The 16,933-nt window shown below is 37.6% G+C and overlaps 1 long non-coding RNA gene across 1 annotated transcript in view; it reads left to right on the plus strand.

Annotated features, from left to right (window-relative positions):
- Positions 1-379: 379 nt before the first annotated feature.
- LOC132657698 (uncharacterized) overlaps positions 380-16,933 on the plus strand; it is a 21,013-nt gene continuing 4,459 nt past the window's right edge. The window contains exons 1-2 of the long non-coding RNA XR_009596221.1: positions 380-506; positions 819-900. This is a non-coding gene — a long non-coding RNA (uncharacterized LOC132657698). The remainder of the gene's footprint in view (positions 507-818; positions 901-16,933) is intronic.

Consider the following 16,933-nt stretch of genomic DNA (forward strand, 5'->3'; position numbering starts at 1 on the left):
ACATTTTAAATTATTTAATTCAATCTTAGAAAATAACTATCTCTAAATAGTAATGGTTGATAGTTTTATCCCTCACAAATCTTGACAACTAGAGATAGAGCTTTTCCCAAACTTTTTTATCTGATCTCATCAAAAGATATCAGTGCAGAAAAAATTATTTCTCTACTCTCTGGTTCTATGCCTTATTTTTCCTACAACTCAGGCCTTGACTCGTATATTTTTGCACATCTAAGGTAAGTTTTGGAGAAGGCAATGATACCCCTCTCCAGTAATCTTGCCTGGAAAATCCCAGGGACAGAGGAGCCTGGAAGGCTGCAGTCCATGGGGTTGCTGAAGTTCGGACACGACTGAGTGACTTCACTTTCACTTTTCACTTTCATGCATTGGCAACCCACTCCAGTGTTCTTGCCTGGAGAATCCCAGAGACGGGGGAGCCTGATGGGCTGCCATCTATGGGGTCACACAGAGTCGGAAATTACTGAAGTGACTTAGCAGCAAGCAGCAAGGTAAGTTTTATTTTTCCCACACTGAGTTAATTTATTTTTTCAAGACACTAATCTCACTGATGATTCTTTTTCTTACTTTCTCCTAATATGGGCTCTCTAAAATAAACTGCATGAAAAATTTAGTTGCATATTTAATATTTGCTTATCATAAGAAAAATATGCAATGATTTTTAACTTCCACCTTAATTTAATATGAAATTATAGTCTCTTATATAGCTTCAAAGAAATGATGATGATGATGCTGATGTTTACCTTCTGCATGTATTTAGAGTTTATCAGTGCTTTAACTTACCATGTCTTATTTAATTCCAGTCAATTCCCCCTATAAAGCTGGTAGATGGAAGAGACAGATGGATGATCCTCTTTATAAAGGCAATAACACTGAAGCTTATGAGTAAGTGAATTTGCAACTTTACTAGTAAACTCTAGTGCTAGTGCTAATGTGTGTATGCTCAGTCATGTCTGATTCTGTGACCCCACGGAATGTGGCCCCCCAGGTTCCTCTGTCCATGGGATTTCTCGCAAGAATACTGGAGTGGGTTGCCATTTCCTTCTCCAGAGGATCTTCCAAGTTCAGGGATTGAACCTGAGTCTCTCGAATCTTCTGCATTGGCAGCCAGGTTCTTTACCACTGGCACCACCTGGGAAGCTAAATCCAATAATAAAATACAGATTTCTCTGAATCCAAATTCTACCCACTTTGCAGTATGTCACATTCTGCAAAAGTACTTTGTAAACTACAAACTGCTACAAAAATGTATAGGGTTTTCAATACCAAATGTATCATTTCTTCCCTTTTGACTATCCTTTTACTACAGTATATCTTCATTCACTCAGCAGAAAGAAGTTAAGATAAGACATGTTTCTATGAGTGAAACTATCTGAGGCTAAAAGTGAAACATCTCAATTTGCTAACCAAGTAAACTGGACTTTCCAATTTATGAAACTACTATTGAAAATGCAAGTAATACTGCCCATAAACCTATCCCAAGTATATATTAATAATAAGGAGTATAATGGGCCTATCAGATGACTCAGCAGACTATTCCTTGGAGAGACCTTTAAATGAAAGAGGCTGTTCCCATTAGACATCATGTCCTCTTTATAAGATTTGTGGTAGAATATGTAATTCTGAGTGATTTAATAGATTGCATAAAGGAGAAATCTAAATGGTGTTTGACTATAAGGAAAACAAAACGAATAAAAATCAAAGCCATTCTAAATTGCAATTAGCATAGTAATCACTGCCATCCTCAACAGCAGGAACAATTCTGACTCTGTTAAAATGAGGATCTAACTTTTCTCCAAACATGGTGTTCTATAGCTCATCTTTAGCTCAGCATTTACAGTTGGGATTACCATAGGCAACCAGCTGTTCTCTAATATAGGGAAGGAGGCCAGGACTCAGTTGGAAACAATCAGAGACTAAAATCCTGCTGTTTAAAAATAAGTGAGAATCAGAGAATCAAGAAAACTTCAGGAGTTGCTGTGAATCAATAAATGGGCAATTTTGAATGAATGATTTTTATCTGCCTTCCCTCTGGACTATACTTACACTGTCTTTAATAACAGATCAGGCAGTGGCATTTATAAAGCTAGTTGGTACTGAGTTTAGAAGCGTAAGACAATTTCTGTTACGTATTTTTCAGAAGAAAATTTAAACTTCAAAGTCTTTAGATGTTAAAGTTTAGAGTGAGCAAACTAATTATAACAAACAAATTTTTACTTCCTAATTTTGTTTTGGCTGTCCCACAACTTGTATTTGCTCATCTTATTCCCTCAACCTTAGTCATTCTTAATTTTTTATTGTGACACTGATACCCTTGAGAGTATGAAGAAAACTATGGTCCCTTGGAAACAAATGCATAAACACATAAAATTAAATAATTAGTTTATGAGTCCCTAGAAGCCTATCCTTTAAAACCAGCTGAAGAAACTTCACTGCACATTATGTTCTTTTATCCTCTGCTTGTCAAAAGCCAGTTCAACTTTCAATACTCAATTCAAATATGCCACCTTTGAGAAGTCTTCTCTATTTCTATTCCTCCATGCAAGTCGACATTTATTATTCCCTCCCTCATGCTTATACTTTTATTATAATCATTTACTCATTTTTCTTACATTTTCTTCCTTCCTTCAAAATTTATTTATTAAAGAGTCATCATAAAACTGAAATGAATAAAATAATCTCTGCCCTTGGAGAACTCTCACTTCACTGATGAGACTTATACTAATGTGTGATCATGCAAGATAACTGCTAATAAACACACAGGAAATACACACAGTGGGAATACCATGGAAAGGATGCCCAACGTTTCTTGTAAATATACTGAACCTTATTCATGAGAGTTTTGCAATTTACTAAAAACTCTCCAAGAACTCATCTTCATTTAATGGGCTTCCCTAGTGGCTCAGACGGTAAAGCGTCTGTCTGCAATGCAGGAGACCCGGGTTCTCCCAACTTTTCCAAAAGCAGTATTATTAACAACTAAATTATTACAGTTGATAAAATAAATTTAGAGCAGTAAAAATATATTACTCAGAATGACCCAAGAAGTAATTAATGAAACTGGGATTCAAAGTAATGTCTTATGCCTCCAAATCCAATATATTCTCCCATACTATGCTATTTTTTTTAGGCTTGTTGAAGTTAGTGTAAATCACGTGTCCATTTCTCTACTACATTATAAGGTTCTTGGATTACCTTTTTCACTTTATATTCTCTTTCTCTGTCTCCATCTCTCTCTCTTCCCACCAAAATATTCACCATATATAATACATGGTTGGCACTTAGTAATATGCTTTTGTACTGTTTCCAGGTTGTATCTGTCCCCATGTACTTGCTCAATCCCTAGTTGGTAGAGGTGTGAATTAATTTTGTAAAGCTCTTATAGTGTGGCAGGCACTGAGCTATGTGCTTTACATATATTATCTCAATTAGCTCTGTACTGGACCTTAAAGGTTGGCTCTTGATTTTCATTGTATTGATAGATGGGGAACTTAAAACTTCAAAAACTAAGTAATATTTCTAAATGCATGACATTTATAAATGTTTATGCTAGGCAACATATTTCTGCTTAAAGTCACCTAATGGGCCTTCAATGATTATTTAGATTTATTTCTGTTTTTGAGGAATAATGTAAATGTTAGCTAAGGAGTGATCCAGAACTGGGGTTAAATTAATCAATGTAGTCATTCAACATAAATATATTGAGTGCTACTAGGTTTTAGGTACTTTTCAAGGTAATGTGGATGCAAAAATGAATAAAAGGGCATATTCTCTTTCCTCATGAGAATTCCATTCTAATAAAGAGAGACAAATAGTAATCAAATATAAAAGTAAATATGTATGCCCCGTGATGACAATCAATGCAATGGAGATAACAAAAATAGAATTTCCTATAGGGTTTAGGAATTGTGGAGAGGAGAAGTTACCATTTTATATAGGTAAAGCTGAGTAGAAACCAGAAGTCAAGAAAATAATCCATGTGAGTATCCAGAGAAAAGTGTTACAGATTATTTTACAGTTTCTACCATTTCATTAACACTTCACACCTCTACCATTTACACTTCATTTCTGTTAATTCTGGGATTTAAGACTGAGATCTTATTGGTTATTGATGACGATACATGAGCATCTATTTTTTTTAAAGGAAGAAATTTGCATCAAAAAATAAATTCAAATTTTCTCATGAAAAAACTATAAAATATAGGTGAAATAAGCCATTATATAAAAGTAAAACATTTTAGAAACAATGAACATATTGAGTATAATGTTTGGAGAATTTAAATAAAATTGGCTGTTTCATTAAAAACAATTTGAATTTTTTCAGTCCATCTAAATTATCCAAATCATTTTTAGAAATCAGTTTAAGCTTATTAATTTTTTCCTTGAAACTTTAGAATAAGTCTAAAATGCAATTTGAAAATTCTTCCAAACACACCTTTTGACACATTTATAATTGTCTAGGCATTCACTTGCTTCATAATTCATATATTGAGCACATCTGTATAGAACTTCTTTGGGCCATATAAGAAGAATGAAATGTGATTCCTGATCCTGTGTATATTACTATCCAGTAAGAATGATAATCCAGCACATGAAAAAATACTGTAAATGCTGCTGTAAGAGCTATATAACAAAGAAATATGTGGGCAAAAATAATAATTTCTAACAAAGGAAGAAATAAGAAAACAAAAAAAGAAGGCATTTCTACTGATAATGGAAAATCAACAGAATTGTGTAAAACAGTGCAGGTGAAGGTATTATAAGCAGATCTCAGCAGATGCCAAGGCACAGAGGTGAAAAGAGACAGCCTAAAGAGAAGAGTGAATTGTTTGATGTGGTTTGGGCATGGGTATTAAAGTGATGGAAAGAGATACATGATGAGATGTGGCCGAGTGTAGAGTGATATAATATTGAAGATCTTTGAGGATCTTAATTTTAGTATCAATCCATCAAAGTCAGACAAACTGCCTGAAGAGGTCAAACACATTTCCAGGATGTGAGACATTTGGAGTGATTCTTGAGCTTCTGGAATCACATTCAACATTACTAATGGGGTAGGTGAGATACAGTGCCTGGCTGAGCTGGTTGCAAGCTGAAAGTAGCTATTTCATTCCTGGGTGAGAGTGTGGCAGAGCATAAGTTTATACAAATGACATTGAAATTAAGTGAAATCTCCTCTGAGCAACATACATGAATATACACAAAACATACCCAAATTACATACATGTAATTGTCAAAATTTGTTATATTGGTAATATGCAGGGTCTACTTCAAATTGCTACAAACAAAGTGCAAAAAGGATTATTCAACAGAGAGACAATTTTTTTTTTCATTTTTAGAAAAAATTACCCAGAAAATATTACCCAACAGTTCAATTTGTTCTTAGCAGGTATGCTGTGGTATTTTACTGTAGGGCAAGCCCTTCACAAATGTTCTGTAAAATTTAGATCAATGTGCAAAATTTATTTTTTTAACTTAATATAACTGACAAGATGCTTCCCTCATAGCTCAGTTGGTAAAGAATCCACCTGCAATGCAGGAGACCCCAGTTCAATTCCTGGGTCGGGAAGATCCGCTGGAGAAGGGAAAGGCTACCCACTCCAGTATTCTAGCCTGGAGAATTCCACAGACAGTCCATGGGGTCACAAAGAGTTGGACATGACTGAGCGACTGTCACTTTCACTATAACTGACAATATCTGTCATACAGAATATCGATCTTTGAAGTCCCTGTCACACAAGATATCTCAAAACCAATGAGGAAGGAACACAACACAAGTGGAAGCTGGCACCCTAGTCGTAAAGATAGACTGCTTTACTGAAAGATGTGAACGTTTTTAAGGAGAGCTTGAGAGTAATAAGGAAACTTATTCAAACAGAGGCACAACATAGAAGAACAGATAAGTAAGTTATGTGATGCTTGGCAAAGCTTTTGTAGACACTGAGAGATATTGTTATCTATTACAGTGATTGTATCATAATAACTTGATTTGTTTGCTGCTGACTTGGGTCTTTAACACCTTCAAGTGGATGCTGCCACAAATTCTAGAATTAGAAAGTATTAAAAAAAAAAAAAAGTATGTCATGACACCCAAAATGCTGATGACATCAGCTTTTAAACATTTAGGATTAAGGCATAATTTACTCTTATCTCTTGAGATCTTCAACAAGGAAAGCTGAAGAGAAAAGGTCTGTCGACCAGTGCCCCACTTGAAGCACTGTAATTACTCCCTGGTTGATGTATTAACATGTGTGTTCTGTATTGAGACCATCTGAGCTCAAATTTCACAAGAATATCCAAACTCTCAGTGGCTTAACATAATAAAAGTGTATTACTCACTCTCTGATAGTCTGATGAAGGTAGACAGTGAGATGGGAGTCTCTTCTGTATAACTTTATTCAAAGATTTAGAGTCATTCTTTTTTATACCTTTGCCATCCCAATGGACTCTGGGGACTCTGTGGGATGCTTTCTCTTAAACCAAAAAACCAAGAAGGGAATGGCTACCCACTTCAGTACTCTTGGCCAGAGAATTCCATGGACAGAGGAGCCTGGCAGGCTACCCTCGATGTCGTTGCAAAGAGTCAGACACAACTGAGTGACTAACACACAGACAAGAAACAAGGGACAGAAGAGAGAATACACAAGAATCTTGTGAGAACAGGTCATACCTAGAAGTAATAAATGACCTCTAGACTTATTCCTTTGGTCAGATCTCAGTCATACGTGTCTACCTAACTGCAGGAGAGTCTGAAAAATGCAGCTAGTTATGTGGCAAGGAGAGAAAAGATAAAAGGATTGTTTGCACCCATGCGGGCTTCCCTGGTGGCTCAGCTGGTGAAGAATCTGCCTGCAATAGGGAGACCTGGGTTCAATCCCTGGGTTAGGAAGATCCCCTGGAGAAGGGAACGGCTATCCACTCCAGTATTCTGGTCTGGAGAATTCCATGGAATGTATAGTCCCTGGGGTTGCAAAGAGTTGGACATGACTGAGTGACTTTCACTTTCATGTATGGTCTCTGCTTCAAGTGGAGTATGACCACATCCATAGAATTGAGATATAGAATATTGGGATTAAAACATACTCTACCTTGAACTGGTCAGAGTTTTTATGAAGTTGTGGCTAGCCTTCAATTCAGATGGATGCTGCTGCTACTGCTAAGTCATTTCAATCATTCCCGACTCTGTGCGACCCCAGAGACAGCATCCCACCAGGCTCCCCCGTCCCTGGGATTCTCCAGGCAAGAACACTGGAGTGGGTTGCCATTTCCTTCTCCAATGCATGAAAGTGAAAAGTGAAAGTGAAGTTGCTCAGTCGTGTCCGACTCCTAGCAACACCATGGACTGCAACCCACCAGGCTCCTCTGTCCATGGGATTTTCCAGGCAAGAGTACTGGAGTGGGATGCCATCGCCTTCTCCACGGATGGATGCTAACAATCCAGAAAGGGCCATGAGGAAACCTACCAGAGTGAGGAGAGGCAAACACAAGTATAACAATCCTGAACAGACTGAGGATTCTTAGTACTGGGAGAAGAAAACCAGAAAGGCTGACATATAGAGGAGGTATTGGATTTCATACATGGGGCTTTTATTCTGAAGTTACAAACAATGATAAAAATTCCTGAAAGATAGGTTTGATTCAGTTCAGTTCAGTTCAGTCACTCAGTCATGTCCGACTCTTTGAGATCCCATGAACTGCAGCACGCCAGGCCTCCCTGTCCATCACCAACTTCCGGAGTCCACCCAAAACCATGTCCATTGTGTCAGTAATGCCATCCAGCCATCTCATCCTCTGCCGTCCCCTTCTCCTCCCACCTTCAATCTTTCCCAACATCAGAGTCTTTTCAAATGAGTCAACTCTCCACATCAGGTGGCCAAAGTATTGGAGTTTCAGGTTCAACATCAGTCCCTCCAGTGAACACCCAAGACTGATTTCCTTTAGGATGGACTGGTTGGATCTCCTTGCAGTCCAAGGGACTCTCAAGAGTCTTCTAAAATACTACAGTTGAAAGCATCAATTCTTCTGTACTCAGCTTTCTTTATAGTCCAACTCTCACATCCATACATGACTACTGGAAAAACCAAATCCTTGACTAGATGGACCTTTTTTGGCAAAGGAATGTCTCTACTTTTTAGTATGCTGTCTAGGTTGGTCATAACTTTCCTTCCAAGGAGTAAGCGTCTTTTAATTTCATGGTTGCAATCACCATCCACAGTGACTTTGAAGCCCCAGAAAATAAAGTCAGTTGCTGTTTCCACTGTTTCCCCATCTATTTCCCATGAAGTGATGGGACCAGATGCCATGATCTTTGTTTTTTGAATGTCGAGCTTTAAGCCAACTTTTTCACTCTCCTCTTTCACTTTCATCAAGAGGCTCTTTAGTTCTTCTTCATTTTCTGCCATAAGAGTGGTATCATCTGCATATCTGAGGTTATTGATATTTCTCCCAGAAATCTTGATTCCAGCCTGTGCTTCCTTCAGCGTAGCGTTTCTAATTATGTACTCTGCATACAAGTTAAATAAGCAGGGTGACAATATACAGCTTTGACATACTCCTTTTCTTATTTGGAACCAGTCTGTTGTTCCATGTCCAGTCCTAACTGTTGCTTCCTGACCTGCATACAGGTTTCTCAAGAGGCAGGTCAGGTGGTCTGGTATTCCCATCTCTTTCAGAATTTTCCCCAGTTTCTTGTGATCCACACAGTCCAAGGCTTTGGCATAGTCAATAAAGCAGAAATAGATGTTTTTTCTGGAACTCTCTTGCTTTTTCCATGATCCAGCAGATGTTGGCAATTTGATCTCTGGTTCCTCTGCCTTTTCTAAAACCAGCTTGAACATCTGGAAGTTCACGGTTCATGTATTGCTGAAACCTGACTTGGAGAATTTTGAGCATCACTTTAGTAGCATGTGAGATGAGTGCAATTGTGCAGTAGCTTAAGCATTCTTTGGCATTACCTTTCTTTGGGATTGAAATGAAAATTTACCTTTTCTAGTCCTGTGACCACTGCTGAGTTTTCCAAATTTGCTGGCATATTGACTGCAGCACTTTCACAGCATCATCTTTTAGGGTTTGAAACAGCTCAGCTGGAATTCCATCACCTCCACTAGCTTTGTTCATAGTGATGCTTTCTAAGGCCCGACTGACTTCACATTCCAGGATGTCCAGCTCTAGGTGAGTGTGAGTGATCACACCTTCGTGATTATCTGGGGGATGAAGATCTTTTTGGTATAGTTCTTCTGTGTATTCTTGCCACCTCTTCTTAATATTTTCTGCTTCTGTTAGGTCCATACCATTTCTGTCTTTTATCGAGCCCATCTTTGCATGAAATGTTCCCTTGGTATCTCTAATTTTCTTGAAGTGATCTCTAGTCTTTCCCATTCTATTGCTCTCCTCTATTTCTTTACATTGATCGCTGAGGAAGGCTTTCTTATCTCTCCTTGCTATTCTTTGGAATTCTGCATTCAAATGGGTATATCATTCCTTTTTTCCTTTGCTTTTCACTTCTCTTCTTTTTACAGCTATTTGTAAGGCCAGGCATTTTGCTTTTTTGCATTTCTTCTTCTTGGGGATTGTCTTGATCCCTGTCTCCTGTACAATGTCAAGAACCTTCATCCATAGTTCATCAGGCACTCTGTCTATCACATCTAGTCCCTTAAATCTGTTTCTCACTTCCACTGTATAGTCATAAGGGATTTGATTTAGGTCATACCTGAATGGTCTAGTGGTTTTCCCCCCTTACTTCAATTTGAGCCTGAATTTGGCAATAAGGATTTCATGATCTGAGCCACAGTCAGCTCCCAGTCTTGTTTTTGCTGACTGTATAGAGCTTCTCCATCTTTGGCTGCAAAGAATATAATCAATCTGATTTTGGTGTTGACCAGCTGGTGATGTCCATGTGTAGAGTCTTCTCTTGTGTTGTTGGAAGAGGGTGTTTGCTATGATCAGTGCAAACACCAGTGACCAGTGACTCTTGGCAGAACTCTGTTAGCCTTTGCCCTGCTTCATTCTGTACTTGAAGGCCAAATTTGTCTGTTACTCCAGGTGTTTCTTGACTTCCTACTTTTGCATTCCAGTCCCATATAATGAAAAACACAGCTTTTTGGGGTGTTTGTTCTAGAAGGTCTTATAGGTCTTCATAGAACCATGCTGCTAAGTCACTTCAGTCGTGTCCGACTCTGTGCAGTCCCATAGACGGCAGCCCATGAGGCTCCCCCGTCCCTGGGATTCTACAGGCAAGAACATTGGAGTGGGTTGCCATTTCCTTCTCCAATGCATGAAAGTGAAAAGTGAAAGTGAAGTTACTCAGTCGTGTCTGACTCTTAGCAACCCCATGGACTGTGGCCCTGGCCCACCAGGCTCCTCCATCCATGGGACTCTCCAGGCAAGAGTGCTGGAGTGGGGTGCCATTGCCTTCTCCATCATAGAACCATAGGTTTGATTAAAGCTGTATAAATATAAAAGATTTATAAAGGCCTAACTACTGTTTGGAGTTCTACATTATTGCATGTTGGAATTAATCATCAAATTGTACAGTGAAGGTGGTACTAGATAGAACATTTAACCAATCAATCTCATGCCTTTTCAGAGCCCCAAATTCTAAATTCTATGGTTTATTTTTAAACTGTAGTTTCTTACTGTAAATCTTGACCAAGGAAGATTCCTACTCACATCTTCCCAACCCCTTAAATATGAAAATTATTTAAAAATATTATCCCTTACCTTGTACCATTTATTTAACATTACCATACACATGTCCCATTTTATTTGAAATGTTTTAAAGTTATTTTAAAATGTCAGCCAAATCATTGTCCTTTCTTTAATTTTATATTTGGAATAACAGAAGGAACGACTTGGCTTCCTATAATAAAGATTCGCCCTGTGTCATTTCAAGAGGCAATTCATTTGTGGGCTGGTTGTCATTATTCTGCAATTGTATATAGTGCTTTCTATATTATGGGAGAGACTAGAGAACCCAAAATGACCTGGCAACATTCAGGGTGATTGTTGCCTCAAAGAAGTTGTCTTTAATCCAGCAGCTGTCTCCTAAAATCTTTTTAGCTGCTTAACTTTTCAAGGTTTGATTCCATATCCCCAAATCTTATACTTTGGAAAGTTTCTGATAAATCTTCCCCCACCTCCCGCAAGGTATTGCATTATCTTTATGAAATTGAATATTGATCCCTTTCACTCAGACAATTTTGAAGTCAAGGGCAATTCTGAGCCTTAGGTCCTGGTTTAAAGACACAGTATATAATTTTACATGTTGTCTTCATGGACAGTCTCCGGTGGATTTAGATTCTGTAATCAGTCATCTAGTTTGCAGTAAGCTGTGGAGACTGGTCATTTGTCATATATCATATGTAAATATAAATTCTCATGTACCAAAGAGTTTCTGAGAAGGCATATCAGAATGGGTTGAATCTTTAACTTTATTTAGTCATTAGAAATTCTTAGACTATGACTAATCTTCCAATTAACATCAGATATCTTTAGTTCCTTTTCAGGACTTAAATATCTAAAATCAGAACAAAATGTGTTGTACTGATTAAAGCTAAAGCTTAAAGGGTCTAGCGCTACATTTTGCATTAATGCAGAATGCAGTGTGTTAAACTGGTAAGGTGAGGTGGGGGCAGGGAGCACTAAATTTTACATTGTAATTGTGGTTGAGTTGTGATGTTCTTCTAATGTTACACAACCCTGAAATTATTGGTAAGACACAAGGGGAAAGGTACCTCTTGTACATATTGTAGAAAACCTACAGCATAGCCTACAAAGCAATTTTTCAGTCTGTATAAATAACTCTAATGGCAGCCATATCACAGCTTCCAAGGTAGCTCATTACTGTGTCAGACAACCGAAGTTTCAGCAGGCTATTCTTATATTAAACCAAATTTTACTGTAGCTAGTTCTGTCCCCGAAGGCCACATAAGACAATCTATAATTTTCTATCCAAGTAATAGATTTGCAGGAATTGAAAGGCTGTAATTAATGTAGATAAGTGCAATTTATTTAAAATAGTTACTGCATTATGAATTAATTATAATAACCTATTAAAGAGTTTTTTAAAAGCTGGACAGAAATATAGCTTGAAAACATCTTTGCAGCTTGTAGCATGGTGGAGTTGCATCTTCTGTAAGCTCTAAAGGCAGTTCACATATTAAATTCATAGATAATATGAATGTTATATTTTTTTGAGGAGTTAAATAACAAAATCTGGGTATAACTGCCTATGTTAAACAAAGGTAATTTTTCTTTTACTTTTAATATACTTTCTTTATTACACTAAAAATTCATTGCTTTTTAAATCTTTCTCTTTCCCACTCTCCCTCCCTGCCTTCCCCTCTTATTTGTCATTATTTTCTAAGTTAAAGTTCTGCTCTTGTTCCATTGATCTATATTTCTGTCTTTGTGCCAGTACCATACTGTCTTGATGACTGTGGCTTTGTAGTAGAGCCTGAAGTCAGGCAGGTTGATTCCTCCAGTTCCATTCTTCTTTTTCAAGATTGCTTTGGTTATTCAAGGTTTTTTGTATTTTCATACAAATTATGAAATTATTTGTTCTAGCTCTGTGAAAAATACCTTTGGTAGCTTGATAGGGATTGCATTGAATTTATAGATTGCTTTGGGTAGTATACTCATAAATCACAGCAGGATCCTCTATGATCCACCTCCCAGAATACTGGAAATAAAAGGGAAAAATAAACAAATGGGACCTAATTAAAATTAAAAGCTTCTGCACAACAAAGGAAAATATAAGCAATGTGAAAAGACAGCTTTCAGAATGGGAGAAAATAATAGCAAATAAAACAACTGACAAACAACTAATCTCAAAAATATACAAGCAACTCCTGCAGCTCAATTCCAGAAAAATAAACAAACCATTCAAAAAATGGGCCAAAGGACTAAATAGACATTTCTCCGAAGAAGACATACAGATGGCTAACAAACACATGAAAAGATGCTCAACATCACTCATTATCAGAAATGCAAATCAAAACCACAGTGAGGTACCATTTCACACCAGTCAGAATGGCTGCGATCTGAAAACCTACAAGCAATAAATTCTGGAGAGGGTGTGGAGAAAAGGGAACCCTCTTACACTGTTGGTGGGAATGCTAACTAGTACAGCCACAATGGAGAACAGTGTGGAGATTCCTTTAAAAACTGGAAATAGAACTGTCTTATGACCCGGCAATCCCACTGCTGGGCATACACACCGAGGAAACCAGAATTGAAAGAGACACATGTACCCCAATGTTCATCGCAGCATTGTTTATAATAGCCAGGACATGGAAGCAACCTAGATGTCCATCAGCAGACGAATGGATAAGAAAGCTGTGGTACATATACACAATGGAGTATTACTCAGCCATTAAAAAGAATACATTTGAATCAGTTCTAATGAGGTGGATGAAACTGGAGTCTATTATACAGAGTGAGGTAAGCCAGAAAGGAAAACACCAGTACAGTATACTAACGCATATATACGGAATTTAGAAAGATGGTAATGATAATCCTGTATGCGAGACAGCAAAAGAGACACAGATGTATAGAACAGTCTTTTGGACTCTGTGGGAGAGGGAGAGGGTGGGACGATTTGGGGGAATGGCACTGAAACATGTACAATATCATGTAAGAAATGAATCGCCAGTCCAGGTTCAATACAGGATGCTTGGGGCTGGTGCACTGCGATGACCAGGAGGGATGGTACGGGGAGAGAGGTGGAAGGGGGGGTTCAGGATGGAGAACATGTGTACGCCTGTGGTGGATTCATGTTAATGTCTGGCAGAACCAATATTGTAATTAGCCTCCAATTAAAATAAATAAATTTAAATTTAAAAAACAAAACAAAAAAAGCTCTGCTCTTTTCCTCCTCTGACTGACCTGCAAAATCCGAATCAGAAATTTTGCCTCTCCCGTTAGTTTACATCCTGAATTGATAAGTGAATGAATTAATTAATAAATGAGTCCCATGAAGGTCCAGAAGTTTAGCTTCATATCAAGAGTTCCTTTACTTTTCCTCTTTTTTATTTTTGTCTCAGGATAGTTTGTCTTTTTACCCCAAATATGGTAACTTGGCAACTCATGTATGTGTCTTCCCTTTTAAGATCACCGACCTATTCTGAATATCCAGTAATGAGTCCCCAGTTGCCAGAGTCCCTGTAGTGGAAAACCAATTGTGGTAAAGCCTTTTGAGGTGGACACTCTCAGAATTTTGACTGCAATTTGTACTCACTGGACTCTAGGCACGCCTGCCTGCAGTTGCAGAATCAGCTTGTATAGGTGATTTAAGTCACTGCTTGACCACCTGCTTCTAGTATGTACAGATTCTTCAGTGTGTTAAATGTTTAATCTTTGTGGTGCAAGTTGTGAATTTATAATGTATAAAAAACTATTTGAATTATGTGGTGATTCAGCCTCAAGACGTCTGAATGATTTTTGTTCTTATCAAACTTGAAAAATTAACATACAACAGACCATCATCTGCCTGCTACAGCAATCTATGATCATTAGGCTTTTTGTGTGAAAAGGAGAATAAAATGTGAGATTTCTCACATAAAATGAAATCTCTTATAAACGTTAAGACTTTTTCACATGTATTCTTCCTGAATAAAAGTTCAGGCCCAAGAGTTGATATTAATACCGATTGAAAAATGTTTAATCTGTGTCTCTGTGTGGTAGCCAGTATTTTACTGATATGGTTATACAAAATATTTTGCTGTAACTTTATATAGTACATTACATGATAATCAAATTAAGATTTCTTTCTGGGGACACTGTCTCCCAAGACATTTATGTACCCTGTCAAGACTTTTAAGCACTGACATTTCATATTTATCTGGAAGAGTGATACTTCCAATTCTGCTTACTCTTATATTTGAAAATTTATTGCAGCTCATGCAGAGCAGTTGATTGTCATCAAACATCTTGCAAAAGAATTGATGTGAAAGTTAGAGGGCAGGACACAGAGAAAGATGGATCAATGTGGCTCTGAAAGAGAGACTATGAAAATAACTCCTGTCAAAATTTTCGGCAGCTTCTTTAATAAAGAAATTGCAACTGGTTAAATATGTACATATATTTTAGAACCCTTTTTATCACTCATGCAAAAAGAAATTCAGTCTTAAAGACAGAAGTTAATAAATTCTAAGTCCAGAAGCCAACGCCAAGCCATCTTTATCCATTAGTAGGTTAAATTATGATACTCTTTGAGCATCAAAGTCTCCAAGTAATACAAAATAACCCTCATGAAAATGGACTGTAGAAGAGGAAAATGATATTCACATCTAGATACCAGGACAAAGATAGGTCATAAACCAAGATGGTTTCTGAGCTCAAAGATCTAATTTCAGGATTAGTTGCTAACCTTTAAGTTTTTAATTGTATAGAAGATTTTTGCCATTGATTAACTCTATCAAGAATTAAGTGGCTCTTTCATCTGGATGCAATTTAAAACTGCTAAAAGTATTTTCATGTTGATAAACTGGCACAGGCATTCTTAAGATCAAGTATTTATACTCTCAAATTATATCAATGTTTATTTGTGAGTACATCAAGGCTGAATAGGGGCTTCTGTGGTGGCTCAAAGGTTAAAGTGTCTGCCTCCAATGCGAGAGAGCCGGGTTCAATCCCTGGGTCAGGAAGATCCCCTGGAGAAGGAAATGGTAACCCACTCCAGTATTCTTGCCTGGAGAATCCCACGGATGGAGAAGCCTGGTAGGCTATAGTCCATGGGGTTGCAAAGAGTCAGACATGACTGTGCGACTTCACTATTCAAGGGTGAATATTGAAACCTTGCTTATTTAACTTATATGCAGAGTACATCATGAGAAGTGCCAGGCTGGATGAAGCACAAGCTGGAATCAAGATTGCCAGGAGAAATATCAATAACCTCAGATATGCAGATGACACCACCCTTATGGCAGAAAGTGAAGAGGAACTAAAGAGTCTCTTGATGAAAGTGAAAGAACAGAGTGAAAAAGCTGTCTTAAAACTCAATATTCAAAAAATGAAGATCATAGCATCTGGTGCCATCACTTCATGGTTAATAGATCAAGAAACAATGAAAACAGTGACAGACTTTGTTTTTTTGGGCTTCAAAATCTCTGCAGATGGTGACTGCAGTCATGAAATTGAAGGAATGCTTGCTCCTTGAAAGAACAGCTATGATAAATCTAGACAGCATATTAAAAAGCAGAGGCATTTCTTTGCCTACAAAGGTCTATTAGTCAAAGCTATGGCTTTTCCAGTAGTCATGTATGAATGTGAGACCTGGGCCATAAAGAAAGCTGAACACTAAAGAACTGATTCTTTTGAACTGTGGTATTAGAGAAGACTCTTGAGTCCCTTGGATTGCAAGGAGATCAATTCAGTCAATCTTAAAGGAAATCAGTCCTGAATATTCATTGGAAGGACTGATGCTGAAGCTCTAATATTTTGGCCACCTGATGTGATGAGCTGACTCATTAGAATAGACCCTGATGCTGGGAAAGAGTGAAGGCAGGAGGAGAAGGGGATGACAGAAGATGAGGTGGTTGGATGGCATCACCAACTTGATAGACATGAGTTTGAGCAAGCCCCGGGAGTTGGTGATGGTCAAGGAAGCATGTCATGTTACAGTCCATGGCTCACAAAGTCAGATAAAACTGAATAACTGAACTAACCTTTAATTTTATTATAAGATAGATTTCCTTGGCATCCATTATGGAAAATTTAAAATGTATTAAAAAACCCAGAAAACAGAAAACCCAGCTTCATCAATTATTAGTTCCTTGAACAATCTTGTTTCATCTACAACTCATTTTCTATTTGTTCTATTCTCTTTGGCCTCTCACTTGGCCAGTTGAATTATTTTGAAGGAAATTCTTTTAAGCAGTTTTTGCTTGTCTATTTGTTTGTAAAGAGTAAGTTGTGTTTT

Source organism: Ovis aries, chromosome 1 (genome assembly GCF_016772045.2).
Source record: "Ovis aries strain OAR_USU_Benz2616 breed Rambouillet chromosome 1, ARS-UI_Ramb_v3.0, whole genome shotgun sequence".
Classification (NCBI taxonomy): domain Eukaryota; kingdom Metazoa; phylum Chordata; class Mammalia; order Artiodactyla; family Bovidae; genus Ovis; species Ovis aries.